The sequence below is a fragment of the Cibotium barometz genome, chromosome 44 (assembly GCF_041138505.1).
Source record: "Cibotium barometz isolate CiBa-2024 chromosome 44, ASM4113850v1, whole genome shotgun sequence".
NCBI lineage: Eukaryota > Viridiplantae > Streptophyta > Polypodiopsida > Cyatheales > Cibotiaceae > Cibotium > Cibotium barometz.
In genome coordinates, this window is record NC_141089.1 from 25,695,810 (window position 1) to 25,707,450 (window position 11,641).

The window sequence follows — 11,641 nt, forward strand, 5'->3', positions numbered from 1 at the left end:
CAAATGATGCAACCACTTGCAAGTGGCTCTTCCAAGTGTTAGTGGTATGAACACTTGCAAGTGGTCTTAGAACTTGCAAAAGGCATGAACACTTACAAGTGGCCTTAGCACTTGCAAGTGGTATGACCACTTGCAAAAGGTATGACCACTTGCAAGTGGTCTTAGCACCTTCAAGTGGTCTAAGCACTTGTTAAACTTCTAAGAACTTGCATGATTTCTATAGTGATGTAAGCACTTACAGTGGTATAACACTTGCAAGTTGGTTAGAGCACTTGCAAGTGGTCTGAATACTTATGAGTAGTCTATGAACTCGATGACCTCTAAGCACTTGCAAGTGATGCAAGTGAAATAAGCACTTGCAAGTGGTGTAAATGATACACCAATTTCAAGTGCTTGAATCACTTGCAAGTGCTTGGACCACTACTTAAAGGATAGAAAAATGCTTTAGTTTTCAAAAGTACCTGCATAGTGGACACCTCCTCCTTCATCTCTGCAGGCAAATGTCACAGTACCAGAAGCCACTGAGACCACCCTCTCTAGCACTCCTATCTCAGCTTCCTTCTTCAGAATGAGAGCTTCATTTTCTAGGGGAGATGCTTTTAATATCTCCATGTCTGCTCTAAGTCTCTCCATCTCTACTATAATCGGGGCATAGGCCGAATAGGTGCCTTCATTGTGTAGCCACAAATCCCTCTTCTCTGCTAAGACCAATTTAGCAGAACCAACCTTCGCTTCAGCAATATGGGCTTGCCCATCAAGATCCTCAGCAATTCTACCTAACCATTCTATGTATAGGGGATGGGATGCAACCTCAGTCGGTTTTGCAGGTGATTAGACACTGTCAAGGCGTAGGAGTCAATAGCATGCTTTGTTTGTCCATATAAGATAGAAACACCGTAATCGGACATGAACTTGCTCACTTTGCGATTCAAACCTCCCCGTTGAGCCTTCACATTCTCCAAGACCATACTACCCACCACAGCCCATGCAATCTTGTGACTTTTGGGTTGAGCTTTAGCAACTGTATATTTCTCAAAGGCAAACCCCCTAGCAAACTTTGTCATTAGTTCTCCATTAGAGGGGGCAGCTTGGTACACTTTCTGATACAAAAGACGGCAAGCGTCGTATAGGTGATCCTACACCATATGCAAGAAGACGTTTGTCTTCTTCTTTTTGGGAACTTTGAAGACAGTCAGCCACTCCTCAAGTGGCAAATTGTCGACAGTAAGGTCTTTGGGCAGCTTTCCCTCCATGCTCAATACGTACTCAGCATGCAACTCAGCTACTGAGTAGCAAAAACGAGAGAGCTTGGGGTACTCAGATGACGCTGTCACAATAAGAGAACAAGCAAACGTTAGTTCTCAAGGGGAGCATGCATTGATAGGGAAACAATGTGCAAACAAAAGCCAATGGAGGAGATGTGTAAGAAGGATATGTGCATGCAGCAGACATGGAAGAGGAGCACAAAACCTTTCCGAGCGGACTTTTCTATTGGGGGGCTGCATAAGCTTCACCTTGCTCTGGCATTGGTGAAGGGGTTTGCACGACTGAGTCAGCATCCGCTAAGGGTCTCTGGCACCTCCTAGGGGGGTGTTCTTCTTGGGGGTGGGATCACTCATCTCTGCGCACACGGCTATGAAACGGTGAAGCCGTGAGTGATGCAAGGCAGCAGAGGGATGAATGGGCAGGAAGCTCGCTTCGTGAGAGGGAATGCAAGAACGGAGCAGAGGGAGAAGAGGAGTAGAGGGAGAAGGGGGGGGGCGCACGATAGGCCAAATCAATGCATGCTTTAAAGAGGGTGGCCCAATCCTTTTCATGATGGCCCACTATTTTCCATATTATGAGAAGGGGGGCGCCAAATCATTGCATGCTTTGAAGAGGGGGGCGCCAAATCATTGCATGCTTTGAAGAGGGGGGGCCAATTAATTTTATGATGGCCCACTATTTTCCATATTACTAATTTTGAAAACACTAAACTTCTCTCCTTTTAGGGGCTATTGGTGGTACCACCATAACAAAAGGTGAAAAAAGTGGTACCACCTATACATGCTTTCACCCTTCTGGGAAGGAACGGTCCTGATACAAATGGAATGGGCGTGGGAGAAACGGAACACGCGTTCACTTCCAATTTTTAGAGATTTTCCAAAGAATTTAATGCTACAGGTCTGACTTCCACCTATAATATTCTCTGACAGTGCAGCTATACCCCTTGGTTAAATGCAATTTATGCCTACTTAATGCAAATATACCCCTTGGTTAGACGAAATTTATGCCTACTTAATGCAAATATTCTCTTTTTATGCCTACTTAATGCAAATATTCTCTTTTTAATGCTAACTACTAAATTAATGGGCTGAAGATTTCCAAAGATTTGCCTAGGAGAGGAAAGGAACAAGCGTGACAAGTTTGCCACGGCAGTGTATTGTATGGGTGTTCACTTCTCAGAGGTTCATAAGAATGGGAGTATCGCCTAGTTTCCTCGTCTGATTTTTGTATATTCAGGTATCTTCCCAATGTTTTTTGGGATTTTTGTTTTGATAGGGAGCTAGAGCTAGTCTCTAGCTACCTATTGATGCCTAGAATGCGTAAAGAAACCTAATAAATTAAGATTAATTTGATAATTAAGCTATGATGCAAACTTAATGAAAGATGAACAACAAATTAAAAATTGTATGAATGTCAAGGGCAAAGATTGAACACTTACTTGTGTCTCCCACACTTGGTGAAGACCTGAATGCTCCAATGCTCTGGTTGACCTCCATAGCTCCATTGAACACCATCAATCAAATAAACAACATCTCAAACACAAGCAAACAACTGGTGGATTTGCACTCCAACCTAGCAAAATGAGGACTCTAGCAAATGAAATATGTGCAGGAACCTAAGTTAAGTGCTATCCCCAGCAGCGGCCCCCCAAAGATGTTAATCCAAACATACAACCTTGCACACAAGAGACGGAAAGAAGAAGGGAAACAACCATGCAAGGGTCAAGTCGGAGATGTGCACTTAGCCAACCCTAATGAGGGTTAACTCCCCTTTTTGAGGATGCTAGGGGATCCCTCCACCCCCACTTGTGTCATCCAAGTGGAGATTCAAGACCTAGGTGAAGAGCATTAAGGAAAGAGGGAGCTATGGAAAGCCCAACCTTCCCTCCATGTCACATGCATGCAAGAGGTAGAGAGACAAAAGAGGGGAGAGGAGAGGAGAACCTAGATCATCACCATCCCTAACATGCATACACAACAACAATCAAGCATGCAAGCATACACAATACAAGCAAGCATCCACAAGATCAAGAGAGTGAGTGAGAGAGAGAGAGAGAGAGAGAGGGGAAAAACTCAAATGAGACTAATGGGATTGTCCCTTTTCATATTCCATAAAATGTCTTATATACAAGACCTATCATTTTACAATGGCCGGCCACCTATTTACAGCTTTGGGGCCTAAAACTAGCTTCCTAGCTCTATGTACATCTCTTTTCTTTGATTGGCATTACACAAGTCATAAGCTTGGTCATCCCATATCTCTTTTTTCATTCAGCGCTTTGCGCGGTTACAAAAAGATAAGTTACAAGAAGCGTAGCCATGCTTGAAAAATAATGTTAATCGGAGTGGTTAACATTTAACTTCATTGGTTAAGTATGTTTATGAGGAAAATGCAAGATTGTTTGGCTACACAAAGAGGCTTGCAAATCAACATCAGAGTGCTTATTGGTATGCACAAAGATTGTTAATTTTCAAGGAGAAAAATATCTCACGAGATGATTAAGTGCTATGTATCAGAATAAGGAGAATGAATGTAAAGCTTTGGCAAATGTTGTTTATATTCAACAAACAGGTTTAGCATGCCAAACTTTTGAAGAAAATGTAAGAAGTAGAGGCCGAAAACAAAAAGGTTGTCAATGACGTTGTCATGCGTTTCTCTGAGAGATGTTTTGGGCTTGTGTACATATGGATGCATGGCCTGTGTGAAGGTTTGGCTTTGAATGCATTGGCAGGTGTTCAGGGTGGATGGATTTGTTTTGGGTTTGTTGTAGGCCTCTCCAGAAGTGGTCTACTGGGGAGGTCAGCTCTGCAGGTGGTATCAGCCGTTCGATGGCTCGTATGTGTATGCGTCCAGAATAGAGTGGGCATTGGAAGGCTGTGTTCGAAAGCATGTGGAAGCATGGGCCAATGTAGCAAGAGCATTGGGTGAAAAGCATTGTGTGGCCATCTTCTAGGCCTTAGGAAAAGTAAGAAAATAATAATTAAGGTGGCCAATAAAGCAATAGCCACATGGCTGTTTACGATGATGCCAGCGCTGCTGCCAGCTCGAAGCAAAAGAAGGTTGGCGAAGGTGTGAAGTCGGCGGGCCGGGTGAAGAAAAGGTAGCCGTGTGGAGTCGAAGGTGGCTCTGGCATGGACAAGCTAGGCGCAGCCTTTGAAGAGGCGCTGAGTGCGCAAGGGGTTCGTTGGGAGAGCTTCAGGCTCTCGGATGTGGCTGAAGGCGCAAAGGGTCCGCCAGGGTTCGTGTTTGGTAGCCAGAGAGCTGTTTGGCATCAAAAGCTGGAGGGCTGGCGACAGTGGAGGGGACACATAGAAGCCAGAGTGGCTCACAGCGCAAGGTGAGCAGCCGCGGGTCAGCAAGGACAGAGAGCCGCCCCGAAGCTGGCTCGAGTTGGCGATACTAGAGAAGAGAAGGTTGGGGAAGAAGGCGCTTCTCCTTGTGGGAGAGTTGCGGTGCTTGGTGGTGGCCTTGTAGATGGCTGGTTTTGTGAAGTCAAGCACTGCAGTGGCCAGAGGAGCTGAAGAAAGAGAGTAGTGGCAGGGAGCAGCTAAGCGTGTGGCTGTGGATATGGTGGAAGGCTGGCGGCTGTGAGGAGGTCGCCTAGGAGATAAGGCTATGGACAAGAGAAGTGTAGAGGCTGGTGGGACTGATAGCACGTCAAGGACAGAGTCAAGGGGCAGAGGAAGTGTTCGTTGTTGTGAGGGTGACAGAGGATCAGCACAGAGAGAGAGAGAGAGAGAGAGAGAGAGATGTTTGGGTAGCTCCTACTGGCGACACATGCAGAAGTGATGGGCTGCAGAGAGAGTTGAGGGTTAGCTGGTGGGGCGCCCTCTGAAGAGAAGTGGCCGGGTTCTTGCTGGTGTGGTTGGCACAGCACGCAGGCGAGAGGTTCGAGGATGTGGTGTATCCTCGGTAGTGACAGGTCAGAGTGTTGATGTGTTTGTGGTTGAAAGGGCTTGGTCGTCAGATGCAAGGTCGTAATTCCTGAGGTGGTGTGGCCATGGTGGAATTCCCTTGGCAGTAAATCCAGGCCTGAGTGTTTGTAAGTTATGTGAGTAAGGCTTCTGTGTCGGTAGAAGCTTGTATGATGTTTTGACTGGGAATATATTGTTGGGTGTTTATCTTAGTCTATGGTGCCCCTGTTTTGTGCTCTTTGTCTGGCGTGGGTGCTGTGGTGAACCGTGAGAACTGTTCCAGTGTAGCCGATGGCTAGTGGTGCCTCCGTTCGTGTTGTTGTATCCAAGTTTGGGAGGTGAAGGGCTATAGAGACAGTGGTCTTTTTTCTTTTTTTCACCTCACATTATTCTGGTGCCTCCACAGAGGATAACTCTGGTGTTTTTCTTTGCTTAGAAGGGCATATGTTCCACTGAGGAGAGCTCAGGGATTGTTACAGGTTTTCAGGATGTGGTCTTATCCTGAATTTCATGGCAGGAAGGGTGAGGATGTGTGTGACTTTTTGGAGCAGATGGAGTTGGCATGCATTAGCAATCATGTGACAGATGAAGAGCAGGTTCTGAAGCTGATAAAGATTTTCTTGAAGGGAGATGCCCGAAGCTGGCTTATTAAGGATTTTGATGCACAGGATGCGGCAGGTGAGCTACATGGTGTTTTGACCTTAGACAGGTTGAAAGAAGGCCTTTTGGAGCATTTTCAGCAAGCGGAGGATTCTAGTGTGCTTTGGCAGGAGTTGAGCATCTTAAAGCAGGTTCATGGGCAATCACTGGATGATTTTGTGAAGGTATTTACATGTTTGTGGGATAAGTGGTGTATGACATTGAAGCAGGAAGTTCCTCCTATGTTTTTGAAGAAAAGCTTGTTTATTGATGATTTGTTACCCCATTTGAAGGTCAGGGTTGAGTTGAAGAATCCCAAGTCATTTGATGATGCAGTTAGGGTTGCTAGGGAAAAGGAAGGCAAGGTTTTGAAGCAGATGGAGATGGGTATGTTTTCGTATGAAGGTGTTGTGTTTGCAAGGGATATGCAGGTAAATTTGGTTGAGGTGGATAAGAGTTCTATGCAAAGTTTGATTAGACAGGAGCCTCAAAGGCCAATACAGGTGCAAAGGGGGATGTTTTATGTGCCTTCTGATTTTTTTCCAAAGCCTTTAAAGAATGTGAAGGTGGATGAAAAGCAGGATGAGGAATCTAGGCCAAGGTTTGAGACTTTTGCAAATGAGGAGTTGCCAGTGGATTCTTCTTGGGATCTGGACGTCATAGCTGTTCATGACAGTGATTTGAAAGGCTCTATTGAAGATCATTTGCATTCGGATCTGGATGACATGCATGCACATGGAAGCAAAGGGGATGATGCCTTGGGATTGGCTGATGATAAGAAGGAAGAGGAGCTGGATACAGGATGCTTTGAGGATGATTCTTTGCCAGATTCTATGAGGGAGGAGGATGGGGTAGAGACTTGTGATGAACTGAAGATGGTTTGTGATGCTGCGGATGTGGAGAGTGTGGAGGAAGATCCTATTATTATGGATTTTCTGGGACAGCTTGATGATGGTCTGGTACCTGCAATGAATGGTATGGATGTTTTTCCATTTGATGCATTATGTGCTGGGAAGTCTTTGGACGATGATACCAGGGGGGTTGGCAACACTGAAGAAGGTATGCATGTTGATTTGGCTGATGAACAGCGTTGTGATGAGAGTGTTGTGCTAGAGGATGATATGTGGGAAGTTGCTAGCCGTAATGAACAGGAGCCAGAGGTGGACATGGATGTAGATATGGTTGAGAGTGTAGCAAAGGCTTCTTTGCGTGTTGCTGAGATGCTAAAGGCAAAGTCCATAGAGGACAAGGGTTCTGAACCAATTGAGCTAAATGGTTGTGAAGAGATGCCTGAATTGCAAGAGCTAGAAGTGCTTGTGGACACTGCTATTGGAAAGGATCTGGATTTTTGTGTGCAAAAAGGTCAAAATGTTGGAACCTGGCCTTCACTGGTATTGATGAATTGGATGCCTGATGCTGCAATGCCACAAATTTCGAAGACGAGGAGGTTTGTTGTGGGTGAAGTGGACGGAAATGATTTTCTGATGCATATGGTTGATGTTTGGTATGTAGTGATCCAGCCATTGTGTTTCACGGATGCTGGGGAATGGGATGGTAAGTTGGAACTGTTTCCTTTTGATCCTGGTGGATAGCTATTGGATTTTATCTTTTGCTGCTGAGCATGAATGCTCTAGCAGATGGGGGGTTGGCAAAGTATGTCAGGCATTTTTCTGAGAGATGTTTTGGGCTTGTGTACATATGGATGCATGGCCTGTGTGAAGGTTTGGCTTTGAATGCGTTGGCAGGTTTTCAGGGTGGATGGACTTGTTTTGGGTTTGTTGCAGGCCTGTCCGAAAGTGGTCTACTGGAGGTCAGCTGTTGTATCAGTCGTTCGATGGCTCGTATGTGTATGCATCCAGAATAGAGTGGGCATTGGAAGGCTGTGTGCGAAAGCATGTGGAAGCATGGGCCAATGTAGCAAGAGCATTGGGTGAAAAGCATTGTGTGGCCATCTTCTAGGCCTTAGGAAAAATAAGAAAATAATAATTAAGGTGGTCAATAAAGCAATAGCCACATGGCTGTTTACGATGATGCTAGCGCTGCTGCCAGCTCGAAGCGAAAGAAGGTTGGCGAAGGTGTGAAGTCGGCAGGCCGGGTGAAGAAAAGGTAGCCGTGTGGAGTCGAAGGTGGCTCTGGCGTGGACAAGCTAGGCGCAGCCTTTGAAGAGGCGCTGAGTGCGCAAGGGGTTCGTTGGGAGAGCTGCAGGCTCTTGGACGTGGCTGAAGGCGCAAAGGGTCCGCCAGGGTTCGTGTTTGGTAGCCAGAGAGCTGTCTGGCGTTAAAAGCTGGAGGGCTGGTGACAGTGGAGGGGACCCGTAGAAGCCAGAGTGGCTGACAGCGCAAGGTGAGTAGCCGGTTAGCAAGGACAGAGAGCCGCCCCAGAGCCGATTCGAGTTGGCGATACTAGAGAAGAGAAGGTTGGCGAAGAAGGCGCTTCTCCTTGTGTAGGAGAGTTGCAGTGCTTGGTGGTGACCTTGTAGATGGCTGGTTTTGTGAAGTCAAGCACTGCAGTGTCCAGAGGAGCTGAAGCAAGAGAGTAGTGGCAGGGAGCAGCTAAGCGTGTGGCTGTGGATATGGTGGAAGGCTGGCAGCTGTGAGGAGGTCGCCTAGGAGACAGGGCTGTGGACAAGCGAAGTGTAGAGGCTGGTGGGGCTGATATCACGTTAAGGACAGAGTCAAGGGGCAGAGAAAGTGTTCGTTGTTGTGAGGCTGACAGAGGATCAGCATAGAGAGAGAGAGAGAGAGAGAGAGAGAGATGTTTGGGTAGCTGCTGTTGGTGACACATGCACAAGTGATGGGCTGCAGAGAGAGTTGAGGGTTAGGGGCACCCTCTGAAGAGAAGTGGCCTAGTTCTTTTTGGTGTGGTTGGCACAGCACGCAGGTGAGAGGTTCGTGGTGATTGAGGATGTGGTGTATCCTCGACAGTGACAGGTCAGAGTGTTAATGTGTTCGTGGCTGGATGGCTTGGTCGTCATATGCAAGGTCATAGTTCCTGAGGTGGTGTGGCTGTGGTGGAATTCCCTTGGCAGTGACAGGTCTGAGTGTTTGTGAGTTGTGTGAGTAAGGCTCCTGTATCGAGAGAAGCTTGTATAAAATGTTTTGACTGGAAATATATTGCTGGGTGTTTGTCTATGGTGCCCCCGTTCGTAGTATTTTCCAAGTTTGGGAGGTGAAAGGCTATAGAGGCAGTGGTTCTTTCTTCTTTTTTCCACCTCACAACGTTAGAGAAGACAGTGAAATATGGAACAAAAACAACTTTGGAAGCATGTTGTGAGGAACAAATACTTCCCGTCGCCTACGTGCATGCATGTAAAAAGGCAAAGCCTCTTTCTTGAAAAAATCCGGCCACAGCCACTCTTTTTCTCCTTTAAAAAAGGTTTTTAGTTGCATGATTAGCAGTTGTGTATGGCAAAAAAAGAAGAAGAAAGTGGCAAAGTAGAAAATAGGTGTTTTTTAACCATTCCTTTTGAGAAGAAAGTAGAGGAAGGGAGAAAAAGAAGAAGATTTTCCCACCCCCAAAGAAACCTATATAAACCACCATCCACTGTCATTTCAGGGAGCATGTAGCGAAGACAACAAGGAATAATATAGAGTTGTGCTGATATGGGATCGTTTGGTAGAATTATTTGGTGATTTGAACCACTCCTATTTGTCGGCCATTTATGTTCAAGGTTTGCTTCCACAAATTCAACAATATGTGCTTCCTTTTTGGGCATCAGGATAGTTGCATACTATTGAGGAAGTGGAGTTCAATCTTGAAAGGCTTGATGGTGTTTTTCCATAAATTGTTTCTTTGGAGAGTTGTGCCAGGTATGATTCCAGTTTTAACTCAAAAGTCTATGTAGACAAGGAAGATGCGGATTCGAGTTCATCTTCAGAGATGGAGATGGTGGATGGTTTGCTATCAGATGAGGATATTCTTGAGGAGACTACTATGGTCTTAGAGCTAACCAAGGAGACAAGTGGCCTGGATGGTTTGCTATCAGATGAGGATATTCTTGAGGAGACTACTATGGTCTTGGAACTAACAAAGGAGACAAGTGGTCTGGATGATGGTGTCTGTGTTTGTGCTGATGATGATGCCCTATGTGATGAAGACAGGTATCCATCTTGTCAAATTTATGATGGAGAAGAGATTCAAGAGGTATCTTATGATGATGATTTATCTCTCACTGTGAGACAAGAGACAATCCATGATGTCGAGACGATGAGTATGGTGATAGTGAAACATGCAATAATGTGTGTGAAGCCTTTGAAGATAAACACGAGATGGATGTGTGATGAACTTGTGTGGTGATGTAATTTATGAGTTGCAGGAGGATAGCTCTATGGTTTTGAATGTTGTTGAGGATGTGAATGCTCTAGAGAGAGTGATATGAGTTTGATGGTGATAGATGTGATTCCTAGCGCATGGTCAGTGGTTGTTGTTTCAGTTTTTAGAGGTTTTGTTGGTGAGCTTTATGATGACAGAGAGAGGGAGGGAGAGATTGAGAGGGAGAGTGAGAGTGAGAGACAGAGCTATTGAGAGGGGGAGGGAGAGAGAGATATTGAGAGGGAGAGGGAGAGGGAGAGATTAAGAAAGAGAGAGAGAGAGAGAGAGAGAGAGAGAGAGAGAGAGAGATTGAGAGGGAGAGATTAAGAGAGAGAGAGAGAGAGAGAGAGAGAGAGAGAGAGAGAGAGAGAGAGAGAGAGAGAGAGAGACCATTCCCCTCTAGTCTTGGCCATCCTCGCACTACCGTTGCCTCATTGGGAATCCTCACATAGACACCAGACCCTTCCTACCATTGCCGCACCCTTCACGTGCATCATCCAACATCACACATTGATTGGTGGGTATGTCCATTTAATGTTTTCTATGTGTGTATGTGTGTGTGTGTGTGTGTTTTCATTTGAGGTTTTTAATGTGTGCATGTGTGTGTGAGAGAGAGGGGGGAGAGAGAGAGAAATGAATTAAAGCCTTACGTGTGTGTGTATGACACAAAGAGAGAGAGAGAGAGAGAGAGAGAGAGAGAGAGTGGGAGGGTAGACGAAGATGTTAGCACCCCTAGCCTTAGAACTCCTCTCCATCTTGCTAGCCCTAGGCTAGATCTATAGCCCTCTTTGGGCTCCCTTTGCTACAGGTCCACGTGGGCTCGTTTTGCTACATCTATAGCCCCCTTAGGCTCCCTTTTCTTGCTGGGTACTTCCCTCAAGCAACCCATCTCTCCACACAACCAATGTGGGTTCATACTTAACAAAGAGAGTTTGAAATAAAAAGATGGGTGTTGGTGAAGAACGGAGGTGGTAGATAGGCAAGTGAAGATGTGACTATGTTGCAAGACATGCACAGATGCTTCCAACCCTATTCCAACTGTGAACGGTCCCGTATTCTAGCCATATCTTAATCGTACAACTTAATCTAAGAAAACTTTGAAGCTCACTTAATCGTGTTATTTATACATAGCCACACAATCAAATCAACCTTCTCAAATAGCAAAATAGGCCGCATGCATGCCATATCCAAGATTCTTATCACATAAGCAAAGAATCGTAGAATTGCAAACAAACATTCACATAATAGAAAACTCTATCAATTAAAACATAGCATCTCAATCAATCAATCACAATGTATGTGTCTATCTCAAGATTCTATCATCATCACCATGCTCGACACACATGGTTAGTCATAAAATGACCAAAATCTAGCCAATTTCTCCAATGCCCGTCCACCCAACCTCCACACTGGACATCGCGGGGCTATTCCGAGTATGCCTCCTTCTTCTGAATCTTGTCCTCTCTAGGTTCTACCACATGGCTCCCAGAGAGCATAAATTTCGTTCTCTG